Source organism: Monodelphis domestica, chromosome 8 (assembly GCF_027887165.1).
Source record: "Monodelphis domestica isolate mMonDom1 chromosome 8, mMonDom1.pri, whole genome shotgun sequence".
Taxonomy (NCBI): domain Eukaryota; kingdom Metazoa; phylum Chordata; class Mammalia; order Didelphimorphia; family Didelphidae; genus Monodelphis; species Monodelphis domestica.
Genome location: NC_077234.1, coordinates 198,510,482 through 198,530,160, shown reverse-complemented (window position 1 = coordinate 198,530,160; position 19,679 = coordinate 198,510,482). Strand labels below are relative to the sequence as shown.

General features: G+C 41.7%; 1 pseudogene; it reads right to left on the bottom strand.

Moving 5' to 3' along the window:
• The window catches only part of LOC100017315 (zinc finger protein 850-like), a 72,617-nt pseudogene extending 53,652 nt beyond the window's left edge, over positions 1-18,965 (bottom strand).
• Between the last annotated feature and the right edge of the window lie 714 nt (positions 18,966-19,679).

The window sequence follows — 19,679 nt, the reverse complement described above, 5'->3', positions numbered from 1 at the left end:
GGGAGCAGTCAGAGACCTGAACTGAGAGGAAGGAAAGGCTCAGTTTAAATCTGGCCACAGACAACTATGTGGGTGCCTCAGAACAACCACTAACTCAAATCTCTATTTCCTCATCTGTAAAATGGGGATAATTGTATCATTGAATTAGGAAGATGAAGGTGAGGAAGAGACATAATATTAAAGAGAAAACCCTCGGCAGAGGACCTGGCCAAGAGCAGATCATTATAGACACTTCATTCTTTCCATTACTGTTTGATAGGTTCTACTGGAGGATTAGGAAAATATGAGGAAGAATCAGGACAATCCTGCTCTGCTGGGGACACTGAGGAGCTGTGATAATGGTTAAAGAGAAATATAACCCCAATAGGAGATCCATCCTAGAGGCAGAGAATGGAAGGAAAACCCACCTGAACAGTTTTCCCAGATGTGTTTGGGAGATACAATTCTGGGCCAGGGAGAGGCAAGATGGAATCAGCTCAGAGATTATTTCCATGTCTGTGATTCTCCAACATGCATTTGGTCCTGGACTGCAGGAGTACCAAAGGGAGCCCCCAAGATCCCATTATCCAATGTAAAGTCCTTTTACAGGGGAACTAGGCAGCAGGAGGGCCTTGGGTCTGGGATTCAGCAGTCTAGCCCTTGTCCCTTCCTCATGACTGAAAACTGCTCCCAACCCTGCCTGCTGATGAGGGTGATATCCCCTTGGATGCAGGCAGCAGGGAGAGGGCTCCTTACCCACAGAAAGCAGGCTCCGGGCATTCTCCAGCATTACCTCCTTGTACAGCTCCTTCTGGGGAGGGGACAAGAGGCGCCACTCCTCCCGGGTGAAGTCCACAGCCACATCCTTGAATGTCACCACCTCCTAGAGCAGCCCAAGTCAGAAGACAGAGGGCTGAAAGCCACATCACAATGAAGAGCCCACCTCTGGTCAATTACAGGAGGAAACTGACACACAGAGATGGAGGGGCCCAAAGGTCCCACCCTTTGTCAGTGTCAGAGTCAGCACTAGAAGATGAGTCTTTGAGAGCCCAATGGAGGTTTGAGCAAAGCAGCTTCATGACCCTCCAGAGCTATGCTGAGGAGTTTCTATCTAGTGTGTGAAGGAACACATGTAGGGGACGTCCCTTCCAGCTTGGATCCCAAATGGCCCAGCCAGCAGTGGGATGTAGGTGACACAGAGTCACATGTCTGATGCCCTGCTACTGTGTCTTGTGCAGCCCGTGTCAGGGTGAGTGTCCGGAGCATCAATGGGCCAGAACCAGCACAGCTAATCATGGAAGGAGAAGTCAGGGGAATGGAAAAGGCAAGAGAGGGAAGAGGAGGGGCCTTTTGTACTTCCCCTCTGGAACTGACTGGCTCTCTGAGCTAGAGGTTTCTGAGCTTTCCTGATCTCTTCATCTCTGGTAAGCCAAGCCCGAGCTAGCTGAATGGGGAATGAGATCTAAAAGGCTGAGACCTCTCTCTCTGCCTCTGTCAAACTCTCTTTACTAATAAATGCTCATTAATCGGGTAATAATTCTCCAGATCTATTTTCAATTATAAAATCATGGAATGCAACTCCCTATGAAATCATGGAGAAAGCCTGTGTTCTAGTTGAGAGGTGCCTGGATCCATGGAAGAGAAGAGAGGGAGGTTGAGGTGAAAGTTCTTCCTTCCCTGAACTTACAAGTGATAGGTTCTCAAGCAAAATCTGTGAAGAGTGTGAGAATTTGTTCAGTGTGGTGTGTTTTGGAGGGAAGAGAGTTCAGCAGGATTCCTTAAAAGAGAGCAAAGCTAAAGAAAACATCTAGTTTGTTTTCTGTATGACAGAAACCAAGTCTTATCTAGATGAAAACATGAGGAGGGTCCTAAAGAGATGTTCATTACAATCTAGATTGTGATCTGGGATGCTTTCCAGCCAAGTGAAGGAGACTTGTTTGTTGTCACATTCAGGGCTTGAGGTTCGTCTGGGTTGGATGGGTAACAGTCAAACCTTTGCTTTATGATTGCTTTCATTTGTATATAGCATATATTCCTTAATTATACTTTATGGCACAAAAATAAGAATGATGGAGAAGGGAGAGTTTCTTTATTCAACAAGAAAACAATATTTAATCAATTTGTGTTTTGTTTGAGCTAATTCACATACACACAAAAAAGATGGCACTTTATGAGAAAGAAATGATCCAATCATACAAGATTGGATCTTGTATGTAAGAACTCAAGAAAATTAAAAGAAGAGTTAAAAAAAATGAGTGAAAGAGGCCTGCTGATGGTCCATATGCAGAAGCTGGCCTGATCTGAATATAACTTGATAATGTGGAGGGACCACTTCCTATCCTACCTGCTCCATGTACAACATGTCTCTGGCCAATGTGTCTGGAATGAGATGGTTGTCCATTTCACTTCCTTTATCTAGGATTTGATTTATGAACAATTTGAGGAATTTCTGGCTCTCTCTAATGCTTTTTCAGATTCCCAAGAATTTATAAATCTTTCCTTTCCTCTAAAATCTACCGAGTTATTCTTCTTCACTGCTTAGTATTCACCGTGTGGGTTATCAGCAAAGAAAGGCAGATCTGTTAGGGAATGATAACTGATCTTTGGTTTATTTCTTGACTCACACTCAGCAGATGCTACTTCAAACCTCTTTTCTTCTCAGAGCTCCCACATTCATCCAGCACCACCACAGGGTGAGGTAATGAACTCCAAACATTTTTTCATGAAGAAAGGAACTCTCAAGCATCTTATTTCTCAAATGGATCTACTTTTTCTCATGTTCTCTGAATGATTTCTCCACCAGGTCCCTGATATAGGCACCTTCTCTCCACACAGAACTCTTTTCATCCCTCTTTTGTATATTGTTTTCCTGTGTTAGACTGTTAGAACTTTGGGTCTAAGAGAACAGGAAACTAGAATCTATCAGGGCAACAAAAGAGAGAACAAGAGATTTGGAATGGAAATCCACAGAAGGGAAGGTCAATCTAGAAGAAAAGTCAACAACAGTAAGAGAAAATCTTCCTACTTCCAAAGCTAAACATCCTGATCTCAAAGACAGAAAGATCACAGACAACCTAAAGGTCAGAGGCCAACCAGAAGAACAGAACTGGGTAAAAAAGATGAACACAATAAGGAAAGGAACAAGTAAATAGTGTTGGGGAGGTGGAGCTAAGGTAGCTGTAGATGAGCAGGAACTGTTGCATTCTCTTCATATCGATCACTACAAAATATCTCAAAAGGAGAAAAATCAAAATCAGACAAATAAAGGGACTCTGCCACAGGATGTAACCTTAAAGGTAGGTGGTGTTTAGGCATTTCTATGAGGGGGTAAAATTACATCTACTAAAGTGGGACCACCACCACCAACAACCATGCTAGGGTCAGAGCAAGGGCCAGGGCAATCTCGAAATTCTCAGGGGCTGCCTGAGCACACGACAGACTAGCCCAAAGGGCAATGCAAGGCCATGGCAGTGAGACTTGGGAAACTAGGTTGAAGAGTGCGGAGCCTGGGTCCAGAGAAAGGGCAGAAGTGGTCTGGCCACAACAGATGAGACTGGAAAAACAGCATCAGGGCAAAACACTTTAAAGCTCACTACACAAAGAACTGCCTGTCTTCCTCACTCAGACTTTTGGCTGGGAAGGAAAGATAATAGAGAATAAGACAGTAAATGCAATGGCCACCAACATGCAGGAACCACAATCCATAACTACCAAAAGAAACAAGCTGCAGCAGAAAAAGCTTTTGATCCTGGATAATTTCTATGGGGATAAATAGAAAAACACAGAAGCAACAACGGAGTGACAATCAAACATATCCAAACTTTCCAAAAGAAAAAAATGGAAATTGGTCACAAGCTCTTGAGGAACTCAAAAAGGAGCTCAATAACCAAGTAAGAAAGATAAAAGAAGAAAAGTGGTGGAAAAAAGTAAATAAAAAAAGTTTAAAAGACAAAATTTCCCACTTGGAAAAAGAAGCCCAGAAGTAAAATGAAATGATAAACAAATTGGAGACTAGAATTGACCTGCTAGAAGCCATTAAAAGCAGTATAGATGAAACTGAAAAGGAAAACCAAATTATCATAGCTGAAAATCGGTCTTTGGACAAATAGAAGCTAATGATCTCACAAGACAGCAAGAATTAATAAAGCAAAGTCAAAAGGATGACAAAGTATAAGGAAACAAGAAATATCTCTTTGGAAAAACAAATGCCTTAGAAAACAGATCTAGAAGAGACAATTTGAGAATCATTAGTTTGCCTGAAAGCCTGGAAAAAAATAAGACTTGACATCATATTTGAAGAAATTATCCAAGAAAACTGCCCTGATATTTTTGAAAAAGAAGGCAAAATACATTGAAAGAGTCCATAAATCAGCCCCTACATTAAATCCTCAAAAGACAAGCCCCAGAAATGTAATTTCCAAATTCAAGAGTTTCTAGGACAGGAAGAAAATGTTGCAGGCAGCCAGAAAGAAACAATTCAGATAGCAAGGAGCACCAGTCAGTATTACACAGGATATCAGTCTCAACATAAAGGACCACTAGGCTTGGAATATGGTATTCAGGATGGAAAAAGAATTGGGTCTACAACCAAGAATCATCTACCCATCAAAACTGATTACATACTTTCAGGGGAAAGTATGGGCTTTAACAAAATAAAAAATTTCCAAACACTCCTAAAGAAAAGACCAGAAGTAAATGGAAAATCTGATGTCCAAATACAAAATTTAAGAGAAACATGAAAAAGTAAACAAGGAAGAGGGAAAAAATTTTATCAGCTTCAGTAAGGTCACATTGTTTATATTCCTATATGGAAAAATGATATTTGTAAATGTCAAAAAATTGTTTTCAGTCTCATAGTAGACAGAAGAATTATTCATAGGCTGAGGTTGCAGTACTAAGTAGTTTAAGATGATACGTAAAAAAGGGGGGGGGGATAGAAAATGGCACCAAGAAAAACTTGAAGGAAGAAGAAAAATAAGATAAATTATACCACATAAAAAGACTCGTGGCAGAAGGGGAAAGAATAATATCATAAGGAGAAGAAGAGAGTGGTAATAAATAATATTTAAACCTTACTCTCAGTAGAATCACTTCTGAGAGGGAAGAACAGCCAGATCTACTGGGGTATAGAATTCTATCTTAAGTTACATGAAAGTTGAGAGGGAACATGCAAGAGGGAGGGGGGTGGAGTTTAATAGAACTTAAAGAAAAATTAGAGAATAAGAAGGGAGGGGGTGGGAAGGAAAGTAAAATAAGGATGGGAACTAGGGGGGCTGATTAAAAACAAAACACTGGTTTAGAAGGGAATAGTTAAAGAAAAAAGGGCAGGACTAAAAGAGGAAATCAAAATGATGGAGAATACACAGGTGGTAATCTAAACTCAATGTGAATGAGATTAACTCACCCATAAAACAGAAGTGGTTAGCAGAGTGGATTAGAAAGCAAAATTCTACCATATGTTGTCTATAAGAAACACACATGAGGCAGGCAGACACATGCAGGGAAAATGTAAGAGGCTAGAGCAAAACTGATTGGGCATCAACTGAGAAAAAAAGGAGTTGTAATCATGATATCTGACAAAGGAAAAGTAAAAATAGATCAGACTAAAAAAGATGGGGGGGGCAGCTGGGTGGCTAAGTGGATTGAGAGTCAGTTCTAGAGACAGTTTAGTTTCAAATCTGGCCTCAGACATTTCCCAGCTGTGTGACCCTGGGCAAGTCACTTAACCCCCATTGCCTAGTCCTTACCACTCTTCTGCCTTGGAGCCAATACATAGTTTTGACTCCAAGTTGTAAGGTAAGGGTTTAAAAAAAAAAGATAGGGAAGGTAATTCCATCCTGATAAAAAGGCTGTATAGATGATGAAGAAATAGCAGTACTCAACATGTATGCAAAAAATGGTATAGCATCCAGATTTTTAAAGGAGAAACAATTGGAGCTTACGTAGGAAATAGATAGTAAAACTATATTAGTGGGAGACTTGAACCTTCCTCTATCAGATCTAGAAAAATGAAACCAAAAAATAAATGAGAAAGAGGTAAGAGATGTGAATGAAATCTTGGAAAAATTAAGAGTTAATGGATATATGGAGAAAAATAAATAGGGACAAAAAGGAATACACCTTCTTTTCAGCAGCACATAGTATATTCACAAAGATTGACCAAGTAACTGGGGCATAAAAACATTACAAACAAATGCAAAAAAAAAGCAGAAATAATGAATGCAACTTTTTCAGATTATAATGCAATAAAGAGTTTTGTTAGTAAGGGTACATGGAGAGCCAAATCAAACATTAATTAGAAATTAAATAATGAATCTCCAAATTGGGATGGTTAAGGAACAAATTACAGAAACAATTAATGATTTCATTGAAGAGAATGACAATTGGGATATAATATATCAAAATCTATGGCATGCAGCCAAAGCAGTACTGGGGTGGAGATTTATATCCCTGAGTGCATATAGCAACAAATCAGAGAGGGAAGAGTTCAATGAACTGGGCATACAGTCAAAACTAGAAAGAGAACAAATTAAAAAATACCCAGATAAAAACTAAATTAGAAGTCCTAAAAACCAATGGGGAAATTAATAAAATTTAATGTAAAAGAACTATTGAATTAATAAATAAAACTAGGAGCTGATACTTTGAAAAACCAAATAAAGTACTGGTTAATCTAATAAAAAAGGAAAGAAAATCAAATTAAGAGTATCAAAGATGAAAAGGGCAACTTCACCTCTAATGAATGAAAATAAGGTATGAAAAGGAAAATAAGGTAATTATGAAGAACTATTTTTCCCAATTACATGGCAATAAATATGACAGTCTCAGTGAAATGGGTGAATATTTACAAAAATACAAATTGCCTAGATTAAGAAAAGAGGAAATTAAATACTTAAACAATCCCACTTCAGAAAAAGAAATTGAACAAGCCATTAAGGAACTACCTAAGGAAAAATCTCCAGGGCCAGATGGATTCAAAAGCAGTTTCTAGCAAACATTTAAACAACTAATCCCAATATTATACAAACTATTTGACAAAATAAGCAAAGATGGAGTTTTACCAAATTCCTTAATGACACAAATATGGTACTCATTCCAAAGCTAGGTAGACCAAAAATAGAGAAACAAAACTACAGACCAATCTCCCTAAATGAACATAGATGCAAAAATTGTAAATAAAATGCTAGCAAAAAGACTCCAGCAAGCAATCACAGAGATTATTCACTATGATCAAGTGGTATTTATACCGTGGTTTACCATTAGGAAAATCCTAATTGTATGGAGATTTTGAACCTTTGACTTCATTCCTTAGAAGTCTTTCATATTTCCCAAAATTCCCTATAATCTCTCCTGTGCCTCCATGTTGGTGAGATCATGTTTTTAGTATTTAATTGGCGGTAATGCCTCCCAGACTCTTTTTTAGGTTTGATACAGCAACCAGCAGTGATCGTGGTGAGTAGGATTTTAAAAAATGGCTATCCAGCCATGGGCATGGGGTTTTTCTTTTGTATCCTCTTAATTCCTTGATTTCTAATGATCATTTAATAAACCTCATAAAATATAATATTTTAATTATTAGAGATAATATAATTTTAGAATTTACAGTTTTGGCAACCAATAGTAGGAAAAGAACTCATTAAAAAAAAAGATAGTCTAGATAATGTTTTTTAAGTCAGTTTCTTCTGCCAAGGCTTTTTGCCCACCCCATCCACCCACTCACCCTTGCAAAGCTGCTTCTCCTGATTCTGCTTGCTGCTACATTACAGTGGCTTGCTTCTACTCTTGCTCTTGCTCCTGCTACCTGCTCCTGCCTACAGCCATCCACTCCTGATCTTCTTGACCCAGAGTGCTCATCCAACCCCAGACCCAGTCCTGGGACCCAGGCTGCTGGTAACTGCCACTGTGTCTTCAGAATCACAAACCAACTGGTAAAAACTGGGGTGTTCTTTCCTTAGGCAAAAATTAGAATCCATAAGGCAGGGTACCTCAGGGAGTGGGGGTGACTAGGAGAAGGAGATACATTTCCACACAGGAAGTTAATTACAAGCATGGTGTATTCTGAGACAGAGCAGTGCATAACCTATTTCAAACAATTTCCAGCTTTAGGAAGGTTTTTTTCATGAGTGCACTGATCCTTTTACTTATCTTACCTGAGATTCAGGGGAGAAATTCATCTCCCTGCAACTCTTTGCCATTTGGGTCTGCCCAGTTTGAGATTCCTAACACTTATGTTCTTCCTCACTATGGGAGACATAAGAGAGCTGATTAAAGGAATCTCAACAGATTTTTTAAAAAGGAACTTTAAAGAGACTGGAGGTGAAATTTTTGAGCCTTTTGAGACTCCAATGTTTTATAAAAGCCTCTGTATTTTATTGTATTTTGCTGATTTTTTATAAGATTTAATTTGTGGTTTTAAGTTCATATATTAATGTATTCAATATTATTGTTACACTGAATCACTGGGTTTTAACAAATGTTATGTTCTGTTACTTTTCCCCTATGACTATACTGAACAAACATTATTAAATAAGCCCATAAAAAACCAGCTTTTTTTTTTTGGCTTTGTAAATATTCACATACAGGATGGATAGACTTCATCAAAAACTGGTTACAACTGTATAACAACCTTTGGAAAATTTAATAATTGATTTTAAGGGGTCTTCAAACATGAAATTTAGATTTTTTCCCCCTCAACTCTGACTGATCATTTTGCCTGCCTCTTAGTAACAAAAGGTAAGGTCCATTTTAGTAGCTGAAGTGAAGTACAATTATAATCCCCACCTCCCAATGGGACATTACAGTCTCATACCAAAGGAGCTGGGATGTTGAACCCAGGGCATGGTACCCCTGAATAGCTCCCAAAAAGAGTAGCATCTCTCATTTGTAACTCAGCTCACTTTACCCTTTCACCAGGATGATCTATAGATTCTTGGCGACATTTTTAGATTCAACAGCCACAGTAGAGGTTTGATTTTTTCTAGACTCCTGCTACATTTTTGTAATGATGGCAGTAATAGAATTTTGAAAAAATATCTCAGCCAAGGTCGAAACGTTGCTACACCTGAAAAACTTATGACAAATATCCATTTTCTTTAAATGTCATATAGCAAAGTCATGTAAAATATGGTAGTGGTTTTGCTTGCTATTGTAATTAACTGGGCTATTGTGAATTTGGTAGACTTTGGTACTTCTTTGAAAGTGCATTATCTACTATATTACTGTTTTATTATGAAAATCATTTTGTACTTGCACATGGCTGGCACTGTGTCAATGATTATAAGCTATATTTTTTATTTTAAAACATTTTTATTATTGTTTATGCTTGCATGTACAATATGCTATTTCAGTTTTTATTTTTTTCTCCTTTTTGTATTTAAAGCATGTCACCAATATTGATATTTTTTTAACTTTTTTGATTTTGCAGTAATATAAGTTTAAAATATATTTGCTATGATGTCAGTGCTTACCCCAAAAGCCTTAGACTTAAAAAATAATGCCATTGATTGTTTAAAAAATATTTATGGGACTTTGCTTAATGATTCTGTCTGATTCCAGGAAAAGGGAATATAAAAAGAGCCATTGAACAGTGCCAAAAAAGCACAAAGCTACTTGCATAGTGCCAATAGAGCACAAGGTCAAAGAGACAAACCAATCCTACGTGGATTGATGACATTCTGTGCAAAGAGCTCAAGGACTTGATCATGTGTGAAACTTGAGGTTTTGGCTGTTTAACATGTATTAAAAGCAGGACTCCTTTAACCACACCCATTGTGAAAAATAAGAAAGTACCTAACAATTGGCCATTCTGGCTCCCCTATCCCTGAGAATGAAGGTAAAATCAGACCAGGGAATGACACTTTCCTATCAGTCCTTTTTTCTCTCTTATAGTATGACAACTTCTTGTAGTCTTGGCTGCAAATGGGTAAGTGTAATATTACTACATTTTGTCCTACAGACTTATGGGTTAGAAATCACTTTAGTTGGGACCTGATTCAAGGACCTGTTATGGATTTTTCTTTTACTTATAATTTTTACAAATAACACTTTGATAGTCTATATTTCATCCAGAAGTTATCTTTTCTCTTTTATTTGGATTATTTTTGATGTTTTGATTTCTATGCCAATTGATTCATACACCTCATAACTCAGCCATGCATCCCTAAGTGATCCCTGTGTTATTCAATTACCCTCTTCAGGGGGGTATGTATAATTATTATTATTTTACATTGCAAAGTTTAAATTCTTTTTGAGAGTAATTTTAGGTTAAGAAACATGATACCTTCCTGAATCTAGAAAATGAACTCTTTGGAGAAGGTACCATGAAGATGCCTCCACAGACCACAAGTTGCACCAGAAGATCCAGAGTGAACTTTGGGATGTGATGATTTGAACTGTGTGGGGTTGAATGCATTTGTTTTGTATGTATACTCTTATGCCAAAGGGCCCCCTAACTGGCTTTTTGTCAATGCGCAGAGCAATCCTTGGTTTTCTTCTCTTTCCTCTTTTGTAATTTCAAAGTTGGTATGTTTACAAGACCCACTGGAGAGACTAGTCTTCTGCAAGTCTCAGTGGGGAAGGTATAAATGGAGATTTTGAACCTTTGACTTCATTCCATAGAAGTCCTTAGTATTTCTCAAAACTCCCTATAATCTCTCCTGCATCTTCATGTTGGCAAGATCACTTTATTGGTATTTAACTGGTGGTAATGCTGCCCAGACTTTTTAGGCTTGATACAGCAACCAGCAGTGATGGCAGTGAGTGGAATCTTTAAAAATGGCTAACCAGCCATGGGCATGGGGTTTTTCTTTTGTATCCCCTTAATTCCGTGATTTCTAATGATCATTTAATAAACCTCATAAAATATATTTTTATTATCAGAGATATAATTTTAATTTTTACATAATCCATCCACATAATTGATCATATCAACAACCAAACCAACAGAAATCACATGATGCATGATCTCAATAGATGCAGAAAAAAGTCTCTGACAAGATACAACATGCATCCCTAATGAAAACACTAGAAAGTATAGGAATAGATGGGCCTTTTCTAAAAATAATAAACAGTATATATCTAAAATCATCAGCAAGTACCATCTGCAATGGGGGCAAGTTAGAAGGCATCCCAATAAGATCAGGAGTGAAGCAAGGAGGCCCATTATCACCTCTTTTATTAAACATAGTACTAGAAATGCTAGCAGTAGCAATTAGAGAAGAAAAATAAATTGAAGAGATTAATAAGCAATGAGCAGACTAAACTATCACTCACTGCAGATGACATGATGGCCTACTTAAAGAATCCTAGAGAATCAACTAAAAAGCTAGTTGAAATAATCAACAATTTTAGCAAAGTTGTAGGATACAAAATAAACCCACAGAAATCATCAGCATTTCTATATAGTCTCAACACAACTTAGCAGCAAGAGTTAGAAAGATAAATTCCATTTTAAATAACCCTAGACAGGGGGCATCTGGGTAGCTCAGTGGATTGAGATTCAGGACTAGAGATGGGAGGTCCTAGGTTTAAATCTGGCCTCAGACACTTCCTAGCAGTGAGACCCTGGGCAAGTCATTTAACCCCCATTGCCTAGCCCTTACCACTCTTCCATGTGAATTTTAGATTTTCAAACTCTGATTAGTTTTAAAAATCCTAACAAATAGGAATGTAAACATCCCTACTTAAGGATTAAGTGTTGAGAAAGTATGGCCTATAACAGACATGTGCTAGCAAGTGACAAGTAAGAAAACATCTGACAGACCCCTGAGCTGTCCTAAGTCAAGATTAAGCTACCATTGGTACATGTGAGATGCAGGAAGTGATGTAAATCCCTGGCGACCACTAGTATAATATATTAGTCAAAACCCCAAAGATTACCCCTTACATCTGCCTTGGAACCAATACACAGTATTGATTCCAAGATGGAAGGTAAGGGTTTTAAAAAATTAAAATAAAAAAAAATCACAAAAGACAATATGAAATATTTAGGAATCTATTGTCAAGACAAATACAGAAATTATATGAACACAACTACAATACTGTACTATAAGGCAGTGGTCATTAAATCAATATGGTACTGTCTAAGAGACAGAGGGAAGGAACAATGGAATAGACTTGGGGTAAATGTCCTTGGCAAGATAGGATATGATAATCCCAGCTTTTCAGACAAGAACCCACTGTTTGACAAAAACTACTGGGGAAATTGGAAAACAGTTAAGGAGAGATTAGGTCTAGATCAACATCTCACACCCTACACCAAGGTAAATTCAGAATGGGTAAATTACTTTACTATAAAGAAGGAAACCATAAGTAAATTAAGAGAACACAGAATAGTATACCTGTCAGATCTATGGGAAAAGGAAAGAATTTAAGACCAAGCAGGAGACAAAGAATATTACAAAATGTACAATGAATAGTTTTGGATTAAATTAAAACATTTTTGTACAAACAAAACCCATGCAACCAAAATTAGAAGGGAAGCAACAAGCTGGGAAAGAATCTTTATAACAAAAACCTCTGACAAAGGTCTAATTTCTCAAATTTATAAGGAGCTAAATCAATTGTACAAAAAAAATCTAGCCATTCTACTATTGGCAGTTTTCAGATAAAGAAATCAAAACTATCACTAAGCACAAAAGTGTCCTAAGTCTCTTATAATTAAAGAAATGCCAATCAAAACAACTCTGAGATACCACCTCATACCTAACAGATTGGCTAATATGACAGCAAATGAAGGTAATATATGTTGGAGGGGATGTGGCAAAATAGGGGCATGAATGCATTGCTGGTGGAGTGGTGAATTGATCCAACCTTTCTGGAGGGCAATTTGGAACTATGCCCAAAGGGCAATAAAAGACTCTTTGATCCAGCCATAGCCCTGCTGGGTTTGTACCCCAAAGAGATAAGGAAAAAGACTTGTACAAGAATATTCATAGCTGTGCTCTTTGTGGTGGCAAAAAAATTGGAAAATGAAGGGGGGTATCCATTCATTGGGGAATGGCTGAACAAACTGTATCTGATGGGGATGGAATACTATTGTGCTGAAAGGAATGATGAACTGGAGGATTTCCATGTGAATTGGGAGAAACTCCATGAACTGATGCAGAGTGAAAGGAGATGAACCAGGAGAACATCATACACAGAGGCTGATACACTGTGGTACAATTGAATGTAATGGACTTCTCCATTAGTGGCAGTGTAGTGATCTTGAACAACCCAGAGGGATCTACGAGAAAGAACACTATCCACATTCAGAGGAAAAACTTTGGGAGTAGAAATACAGAAGAAAAACAACTGCTTGAATACATGGGTCAAGGGGATATGGCTGGGGTTGTAGACTCTAAATGAACATCCTAATGGAAACATCAACAACATGGAAATAGGTTCTGATCAAGGACACATGTAAAACCCAGTGGAATTATGCGTCTGCTATGGGAAGGGTGGGGACAGGGAAAGAATATAATTCTTGTAACCAAGGAATAATGTTCTAAATTGACTAAAATATATATGTACATATATATATAAGAAATTGTATAGATCTGGATATTTATATAGATGTGTATATAGTTAAATTATTTAAAAGTTTTGATGTTATTAATATAGTAAGTTGATTTTGAGTTTTAATGTAATTTTGGTTTTCTGAATTAATGATAGGATAAGCATAAAAAGTTTCGTTTGAATACTTCAAATAGGATTTGTAAAAATGAAGTTTGCATGAGTTTTGCATAGTTATTATTTTAGATAGACTTTAGATTTTTGTAAAACATAAGTTAGTTTGTAACTGTATTTTATTGTTTTGAAAGCTTTCCAAAAGTTTGCATTTTGAATTTCTGTAATTGTATGTTTTGCACTTGAATTTGTGCAAATATGTTTTCATTGAAATTTTCTTTTCTTTCATTTATATCCCTAGTACAGGTTAGCATAGATAAAGTATAGCAATAAGAATAAGATAAACATAAGATTAAGACTATTTTTGGGAAATATAATAATGATAAGGTAAGGCATAGCTTTAGAATAACAGAATAGTGAGCATATGGGACAGATTTTTTATCTCTTATATGCTTGAAGGGGGGGAAATTAGGAGGATGATATTAGAAAATAAGTATTGTTTTATTAGTTTAGAGATAAGAAGTAAAGTGGCTGCTTGAGAAAAGAACTAGAGTTTGAAGCAGAGCTGAGAGAGGGTTAATTTCAGATGTGACACCTTATAACCGGTTTTCTATGTCAATTACTCTCTCTGACAGTTGGCAGAGACACTCTCAGAGACGCCCTCTCAGGGCTGGAGGAGGTAACATCTTTGCCTCTCTGTCTGAGGGAAAGATTTGAAGGAGGGGAAACACTATTGAATATCTATTGTGGTTTTTATAGATTGCTAAACTCTGAGAAGACAAAAGAAAAATCTGGTCTTTGGTTTGGACTCTGAAGGGGAAAGTAACATGGTTTGATGGGGATCTGACTGGGGATGTGGACTTTAAATGATCACGCTATGGTAAATATTAACAATATGGAAATAGGTTTTGATCAATGATACATGTAAAAACCAGTAGATTTGTTTGTTGGCTACAAGAGGGAGAAGGGAGAAGAGGTGGGGAAAGAACATGAAACATGTAACCATGGGGAAATATTCTAAATTAATTAATTTATTAATTAAAGAATCATCAAATAAATTAAAGAATGAATGAAGCAAAACTCTATGGAATTGCAAAATAGCTACTAGGATGAATGATTTTCCAATAAGGAAAATCTACAAATTATAAAAACAAAATGAATATCTGGAGTTAAGAATGTGATCTAAAAGAGGATAAAGAAATTGACGAAACCTCTTTAACTAATAAAATACCTTTTTTGGGGGGGGTTTGGGAGGGGGACACATTAGCCAGAACTTCAGGCGCACAGAAAACAAAACTGTACTGGAAAGAATTCAGAGATTGCCTTCAGAAGGAAACCAAGCCCAGGCTGCAAACTCCAAGACTTCAGGGGGGATACATGGAACAGTTCAAGGCAGAAACAAGGGCTGAAGGCCTCAGCTGACAGACCTTCAAACACAATGGAAAGGACACTGGACTATTCCAAATCTTTGAGAAGGCAGAGAACCTGCTCCAGGGAGCTCAGGACGCAGCCCTGACCCATCCTCTGACAAGGCTGGGCTGATCTGCTGTCCTTTACATAGGGATCCTATTTACCATGAACTGCTTTTGCCCAGCAGCTGCCTGATTCCTTGTTCTCTGACTGCTGACTGGGCTCCATATTCAGCCAGTCTGGCATAGGTGAGCTACAAAATCCAGCCCTTGGGCACTTCCCCACCTTTCTAGCCTCCCTTCAGGGCATTAGCTGACCTGGGAGGATTCAGACGAGCCCCGGGGAGTCCAGTCTAGCATTTCTACAGCCCAGCCCGGCTCTCAGAGAGGTCCGGTTTGCTGCCCTAAGTCAGGGCCAGAACCCTGCATTGGACCCAAACAAGAACCGCTTCTTAGCCTGAGGAGAGGAGGAGGGGTGGGGCACTGCTGAGCCCTCAGAACTGGCCATTCCAATCAGTCACAACGTCCCTGGTCATCCCAGCTCTGTCTATCCCAAGGGGGTGACCCTCAACCCTATGACAAGTATCCCTGATCTGTCTGTTCTGTGCTCCCAGACCACAAAGAGCTCTATCCCCTTTCTTAGGGTTTGGGGCATTAGCAGAGGCAGCCCGTGACCCCTTTTATTGACAGGAAGCAGCCCCTGCTTGCCTTCCTTGGAGAACTGCCTCACTTTAGCCTCTGGCTGAATGTCACTCCCAAGACCTGCAAATGGGAGCTTCCCACTAGTGGCCAGAACAGTGCAGGTCCACTGATGAAGGGCGTCTGAAGCATGTTCAGAAGGGAGACCTAAGGGGAGAGATCATGTGCTTCTTGAGCCCCTGAGCAGCGGAAAAGCAGGAGGCGTGAATAACTGGAGAGAACAGCAGCAGCAGCAGAGGCACATCAGAGAACCAGAAGAGGAAACTACAGAGTGAGACTGGGAAGACCGCAGGAAGCGGGCAGGGCTAGAGGTGAAGACGAGGCCAGAGGGGAGGATGGGAGGAATCGTGGGGCTCCCATGGGCTCCAGGAGGGAGCTCCTTGGGCTGGACTGCAGGAGCTCAGGGGACAAGAGGAGGCAGACAGAGAGGGGCACCTACCAGGGCACCTTGAGGACCACAAACGTGCCATGCCACTCCCCCTCCTTCCAGCACCTGTTCTGCCCCCCCTTCCCCCAGGCTAAGCTCTGGGGATTCCCCAAAAGGCTGAGGACAGTCCTTGGCCTCCAGGAGCTCACAGGGCAGTGGGGGAGGGAGACAACAGGCAGACACAGGGACACAAAGCCAGCTCTGTCTGGGAGAAATAGGGAAGGAGGAGAGGAATGGAGGGGCTCTAAGAGGGACGCGGGAAGGATTTCCTGCAGAAAGGTTTTAGGGTTCAGTTGGGACTCATAGGAAGTTCCAAGGGGTCAGTGTTCTGAAATGAGGAGGAAAAAGATTGCAGGCATCGCAGAAAGCCATCAAAAAGGCCTGGGAGCAGCCAGGTGACACCGTGGAGAAAGTGCCAGATCTGGAGCCAGGAAGGCCCTCAATGTACCCCCAGACACGTCCCAGCTGCATGATCCTGGGCCAGTCACCTAACCCTGAGTGCCCGGCCCTTGTCCCTCTTCCATCTTAGAACTGATCTGAAGGTGGAAGGTGAGAGATAAAAACACCTTTTCCATTTGGGGGCAGTTAGGTGACTCTGTGAAGAGAGAACTAGAACTAGTCAGGAGGTCCTGGGTTCAAATCTGTCCAAAGACACTTCCTGTCTGTGGGACTCAAGGTCAGTCACTCCTCCCCATTTGCCTACCTCTTACCCATCTTCTGCCTCCCAGCAGATGCTGAGCCCCAATTCTTAGAAGGTGAGGGATGTTGTAAGTCTGCAGCTGAAGGAATCCAGGAGGCCAGGATTCCTGGGTCCAAAATCACTGACTGGGGAGTGATAGATGAGAAGACTGGAAAGGGGGCTTTGAACACCAAACACAATGTTTTGTATATGATCCTGGAGGAATAGGGAGCCACTGGGGTTTCCGGAGTAGAGGAGTGACACCATCAGAGGCACTGTAGGAAAACCACTGGAGTGGGAGAGGGGAGAGCCTTGTGGGAGGCAGACCCAGCAGCAGGTTGTCCTAATAGTCCAGGAGGGGGGATGTGGGCCCCCACCAGGTTGCCAAAGCCCTGCTCTCAGGGGAGGGGGGACTGCAGAAGGTGCTCCAGTACCTGCAGGAGGAGCCCTTCTGCCCCTGCCTGGAGGCTCCCTGGGGCTGGGGAGGGTCCTGGAGCTCCCTCCCAGCACCCTCCAGGGGGAGATCCTCCAGCCAGGAAGCCCTGCCAGGGCCCAGGCTAGGCTCAGGGTCCAAGACAAAAGGGGGAGCTGCCAACAGGCCAGGAAGTGGCCTGTCCAGAGTCCTTGGAGACAGCCCAGACCCACAGTGCCCTCTTCAAGGCCCCTTTCAGCTTGGCCAGCCTCCTGGTGTGCCTGAGGATCAGCCCTAAAAGTCCCAGGCAGAAGAGGGTGCAGGGACGGGGGAGGGAGCGTCTGAGGTCCCATTTGAACCCAGGTTCTGCCCACTCAGGCCTGGCACTGTCCACTGGGCTAGCCAGGGGCCCAGGTGGGAATCCCTTTGCCAGAGGGCAGTCCTCCCTGTGGGGAAGGCCCTCCTCCCCTCCTGGTGCTCTGCTGGCCTCCTCAGCTCCCTCCCCCTTCCTCCCTGACACAGCCTCTGGCCCTGGGGCCATACCAGCCTCCTGGGGGCTCCAAGAACAGCACCTCCAGCTCCTGGCCAGGAGCACCTTCTCTGGCTGTCCCCCGGGACAGGCGCCATGCCCTCCCTCCCCACCTCAGACCTTTGCTGACTTGCCTAAAGTCCAGACTTCAATCCTGCCTCCTCCAGGAAGCCCTCCTGAACTCCTCCTCACTTTCTGGTCAGTATTGCCAATTTAACCAGAATAGATCGTGCTTGGGGTAACTGAAGCACTGCCCAAGGGGCAACAAGGGGCTTCTATGGGGTGGAGGAATTGCAATCTGGGGTCCCCACCCAAGACGGGGGTGCAGGGCCACCAGGAGGGGGGAGAATCAATACAATTCAACAGAGAAGAGCCATTAGGAGGGGAGACAACAGGGAGGACAAGGATGAGACCAAAGGGGCCAGGAGCAGGGACTTTCCATTGAGAGAAAAGGGCTGCTCCCATGCGGGGGGGGGCTCTGACACAGGGTTCTTCCTGGGAGGGGAACCGGAGAGGGAGGGGCGATCCTGAAAGAAGTGGGGGCAGGAGAGCAGGAGCTTGGGGGTCTGGGAGGCAGGACTCCTGGATCCTTACAGAGAGCGGTAAAATTGCATCCTGTACTGGCTCCCCTGGGCACCCCTTCCAGGCAGGACGTTTTAGCAGGAAAGAAGATCCCAAAGGGGAAGCGGGGAGCCACAGAAGCTCCCTCTCAGAGACTAAACTAGACCCAAGGATACATAGTATCCCCCGGGAGATTCACATCCAGGCTCCTCTCCTGCCACAGGTCCTTTCGGGAACCAACCAGCCCCGCCCAGAAGCACAGGTGGGAGTTGGTCCGCCCCAAAGATAGTCTTAAAAAGTAGAATTCGAACTAAGCCCTAATCCAAGGGGGCTCCTGGCTTAACCTGTGGATAAGAAAGTAATGCTCTCTGCCTCCCCCGTCCCCCCTCCCGCCCTCCTGCCGGAGCCCCGCTCCTCTACATCGAGTTCCTCCCCACTCGGGGCCTCTGGGGGATCGCAGCCCTTTCCCCCGCTGTCCCCCCTCCACGAGTTCATCAATTAATTACCATTATTTACTTGAAATGCATAGGAGGCTGCTTAGCTGGCAAAGAAGGCAATTCCAGAAAAATATTCGAAAATGGAGGAGGAGAAGGAGGAGAAGGAGGAAGGGGAGGAGGAGGAGATGGGGTGGTTTCCCAGAGGCCTTTGCGCTGCCTACGGTTCCCGGGCTGGATCGCTCGGTCTTGCCCCCTAGGGACTGATCCTCCCCCCTCGTCCCTCCACCTGCATCTCTCTTCTGAGAAGTCATTCTGAGCCCCGCCTCCCGTCCCCACCCCCTCGCCGATTTCTCCCCACCCATTTCTGCCTTGCGTGGACCGGTTCTTTCTCCTGATGGTCAGAGAGCTGATCCTGCCAGGATTCTGTGGAAAAGTAAAATGGAGGAAAGCCTGAAAACCGAGGGAAGGGGATGCAAGTTTGCAGAGCTGTCAATCAAGGAGCATTCTGGTAGAGAATGTGACCGGGAAGAGGCAGTTAAAAGAGATCCAAACTGCCTGGGAAATTATTATCTCTTGGCTCTTGGCACCTGGAGATTTCTGAATCTTTTCTCTCCTGGCACCTGGGAGTTACTGATTCTTTTCCTTTGGCACCTGAAAGTTACTGACCCTCTTTTCAAGAAGTGATTCAAAGATCCTAAATCCTGTTAGCACTATCTTTCATCCAAGACTTTATAATTTCATTTCTCCATTTAAGATTATTCAAGATCAGGAAAACCCTAAACCCTCTCTCCTATCCAATTACTTGTCCTTCCCCTCCTTAAATAAACCCCTTGTTCCAACAATTTAAAGAGTGAGTGAATTATCTATCAAACAAATCAGGCAACTTAGTCCGTACTGAATCTCAGTTGGACTATCTGAAATCTAAATGAAGTGGGAGGG